The sequence below is a fragment of the Amaranthus tricolor genome, chromosome 11, assembly GCF_026212465.1.
Source record: "Amaranthus tricolor cultivar Red isolate AtriRed21 chromosome 11, ASM2621246v1, whole genome shotgun sequence".
Classification (NCBI taxonomy): Eukaryota; Viridiplantae; Streptophyta; class Magnoliopsida; order Caryophyllales; family Amaranthaceae; genus Amaranthus; species Amaranthus tricolor.
In genome coordinates this window covers 10,908,926-10,913,271 of record NC_080057.1, presented here as the reverse complement: position 1 = coordinate 10,913,271, position 4,346 = coordinate 10,908,926, and the positions used below count along the sequence as shown (strand labels likewise).

The window sequence follows — 4,346 nt, the reverse complement described above, 5'->3', positions numbered from 1 at the left end:
TAAGATCTCTTTAGACTATATTTAACTTCTAAATTAAGAATAAAATACAAATAAGAGTAAATAATGAATAGTGTCCAAAAACCAAATTGGACGTTTGAAAAGAAATGGAAATAGTACATAGCTTATCAGTAAATGTAATGTCATAATAAGAGGTGTGAAGCAATTGTAAGACAAGTAATAAATTGCAATGAAAATCTGGAACAAATAAAATCCCATGTAAAATCAATGATTCATTAAGAACAACAATACCTTCTTGGATTTCCATGGCTTGCGCTCCATTAGGTAAACTAACATGTGATGATGGGATGTCAAAATAATTCTGTAAACAAATATTTATTGCCTTACTAGAATATGGGAGAAACTTCCTCTTAGATGGGTAAAAATAGAAAAAGGAAGTCAATTTTGTAATGTTGTGATTATGTACAAAGTAACAAACATCGCGTTCGAAATTCAAATTCGATTTATATTCGTATACCCCTTTTTCGACTTTTCTTCATTGAAAAATCACTACAAGTGATGGGGATACACGATTTAAATAACAAAAAATCCAATATTTCAAAATTGTATCTAGAATAACTGGAAACGTAGAAACAAGACTAGATGTAATTTGACCGTTATGGGCAAATCAAAAATCTTTAAAAATAGAGCCCATCATTAGTTCCCAACCATGGGGACGAATGAAATCTGATACATAAATCATTTAATAAAAGAATCGAAAAAGCTTTTATTGTGTCACTTAAGTTATATAGGAATTCCTGAACCCAAGAGTTAAGAAGAATAAGTTCTTTATTTCACAGAATAGAATAACCGCTTAGAATAAGGAAGCAGATTAAATTTGTCGAGAAGTGGAAAATCATGCGGATACAATTCGCATTGTGTATTGTGATCAATTGAATGGTTTCAGTGTGGATTCCTATACGAAGCGTTTGTAGATGTGTTTCCGGGTATTCCTTTATCATTTCGTCCAACAAGTGGACCTCCTCTAATTCGATGAATTTTTCTAGAAGATTATTTTCTTGAATATTGTTCAAAAAGTTTCTGATTGCTTAGTATTCCACCAATTAGTAACCCAAGATTCCAGACTTTTTGAAATGATAAAGAGATCCACCAGGGTAAAAATACTATAGATATAAGATATAGAAAAGGAATAAATATTTTCTTTTTTTCCATTTTATTTTTCATCTATAAATTGTTAACGAACCTGTCGCGTTCATCGACGTTCTGCGATCAAATATTTTTGTCAAACATGAATCTAATATCTCTTCTTTGTTTTTTTTTTGTGATTTGATAGTGCTAATTAGTCCTTGACTCGCGAAAGAATACAAAAATAGAAAAAAGACTCCACTAAAGAAAAAAAAAAAGAGTGTTTACGGCTACTGAAATTGCGAAAAGTGAAAGCAAGCAAATCCTACCTGTCCATGAATACGTGGCAGAACCGCTTTCTTTTTCAAAATACTTTAATTGGTACACGCAAAAAATAGGCCAATTCAGCAGCTTTTTATTCAATATCTCGTGGAGTCATATTTTCACCAGTACGAAGGAATGGCTCCTTGGCCTCTAATTTTCAGATAAAGAACACGACGAGTAGAATTGCCCTCTTTAAGTTCTATTCTAATAGATTGGATATCCTTTAGAAGACATCGAAAAAAGATGCGATGATTTTTTCCAGGAATCCCCAACGAAAAATACATACTATTCCTTCTTTATTATCGAAAAGATCATAATCATTACCTACATTCCACGAAATTGTACACCACAAATAGGAGCTAATAAAGAGGCCCATGATCCCATAGAAAGACATCACAATTGCTTGAGGAAAAAAAAATTGCTCGGTGGGAAATAAAGATAGAAAATTCCTACCAAGATAGCTGAAAATTCCAACCAATATGAATCCTAATGAACCTAAAATAAAGGATAAAGGCCCAAGAGAAATACCTCAAATGAATTGGTTACATTTAATTTGAATTGAAAAATACCTTAAATGAATTGTACTTTCCTTACTCTGTCTTGTTTTCGAGGTAACTGTCATCAACTAGTCCTATTCTGATGTCAGATGTGTTTCACTTTCTATTTAAATATCCTACGTAAATATTTATTTATATTTTCCTTTTTAGTTAGATTAAAAAAATAACTCCTATGTCGTAATCTTTCCACATACATATTTAAAGTAAGGGTTATTTTGCTTATGTTCATAAGAAATCGCGCGGTAAACCATTCCACTAAATAGATATCTATATTATGATTCAAGTATAAGTCTTGAAAAATGAGATTTGAACCCGAAAATCTAAACAATCTTATTTTTTTAAACATAAATAAATAAAGACGCCATTGCAATTGCCGGAAATACTAGGCCTACTAAAGGCACAAAAATAGAAGGAAAGTTTATAGTTATTACCTCGATTTATATACTTGTATTGTAATTGTACCTGTTTGTTAAATTTTTTGTTGTTATTATGTTATTGTTATTATATTAATAAATTAATTAGAATTCTAATTTTATAAAATTAATATAATTAATATAGTATATAAGAAATACAAGGAACGTAGAACTACAAAAGAAATTCACATTCTACATAAAATATATGATAATCAACTTTACTTTAGTATTCATCGTCTTTTTTTCTTTATTTTGCTTCTACAACAAGAAAATACACGATTTCTTATAAATTAAATTTACAAAGGATTATGTGACTAGAGCACCCAGAGTCTATAATCCATCCATTAGAAAACGGCTTACCATCTCGTTTAGCCACAAAATTGTTGTTGGAAAGAGATGAAAACATGGTCATCAATGATTGCCCTTGCTCAATAGAGAGAGGAACACCCATGCGGTCACCTTCGCCGATCATGGAAAAAGTGTTATTTACTACAACTTGATTACATCCATTCCAACCACCTACAGACTTACCTCACCACCCCTTAGCCCTGGCGTTGTTCTCTTCGTACCACCATTCTGGGTAGCCGATTAATTAAAAGCATTGTGATTGATCATGTCTACTCTTACTGCAATAAGTACAAGTAATATTACTATGTGGAGAGTTAAATCCACGATCCATTATTGAAGTACAGCTACGAGAGAACCCTTGGGCAAACAAATCCTTCTGCTTAAGTCTTGAGATTATTAGTTCTAGCATGAGTAAGATTACGCTCATTAGTAATAGCTTTTGAAAATGTTTTTATTTGATGATGCAGGAGGTTCTTGCATAAACATATTTTACTAAATGTTAGAAAATTGATGTCATTCTAAGCCAATGAGGAATTGATGGACACACTCCTCATCACTTTCTTTGACCAACAAAGCCTTTGAACCTCTAGTATAGAGACATGAGCAAGGAGTAGCCAAATATCCTTAGAGGTCTTACCAAAGTTTGTGTAAACAACCATTATAAGTGACCACTGAGTCACCGGATTGAACACAAGAGTAAATGTGTCTTTAGAGTTCATTAATTCGAGGACCATTTCCAATTGAGAAACGTTGTTGGAGGTTATCCCACGAGTCCTAAACGGTATCAAAAAAAAAGGAATCGTAGAACCTATGGATGCATCGACGGTATTTTGTATCCATTCCGTGAGAATGGAGTTTACTTAAACCCATGCGGCAAATTTCGAGGATGTTATAGATGGTTATTTTATGAAATCATCAAGGAAACCAAGTTTGTTATTAGCTATGAACGCATTTTGGACTGATTGAGCCTATTCACCATAATTATCACCACGTAGTGCTACGGAGGAAAGAACCAAGTTTGTGTTGCACGAAGGATGAAGATAGTATGGTGATGCTGTAACATATAGTTGCTTGGTTTTCTTTTCGTGCAGAATCTGCCATTTTGAAGAGAAGGAAGATGGAAAAAATGGAATTAAGGGATGAATATTGCTAAGGATATTTACCTGCTCTGATACCATGTTAAATAGTTTATGTACAATGGTAGGTGCTTTTAATTGAGTTTTTTTGTGTATCTTACATAAGGAAGAATACCATCTATATATACTACTAATTTTAAAAAATATGCTTACCAAAGATAGGAAAAATATTTACATTGCTAAATTAACACATAGGTCGAGGGAGGATTATTCTCATATTTTACATAAAAAATACAAGCCAAAAATACTTGTATCAGCATATTAGAAAATCACAAAAAAAAAAAAAGAATAATGATAATACTAAAGTACACAAAACAATAAAAACAAAATGCTAAACTTCTCCTATAAAATGGTGTTTATTCATTGCTCTCCCACATTACCATAATTTTACCTAACTTGCTTTTTAAAGTTAAACAAACAATTACTCTCTTTCTCCCATATTCATTACAACATTTGACCACTTTTTAAAAACAATCAAATATTGC

General features: G+C 31.9%; 2 pseudogenes; both read right to left on the bottom strand.

The window, feature by feature from the left end:
* Positions 1 to 493: 493 nt before the first annotated feature.
* Positions 494 to 1,200, bottom strand: LOC130826483 (chloroplast envelope membrane protein-like; annotated as a pseudogene).
* Positions 1,201 to 1,447: 247 nt separating this feature from the next.
* Positions 1,448 to 3,152, bottom strand: LOC130826481 (photosystem I assembly protein Ycf4-like; annotated as a pseudogene).
* Positions 3,153 to 4,346: the final 1,194 nt, after the last annotated feature.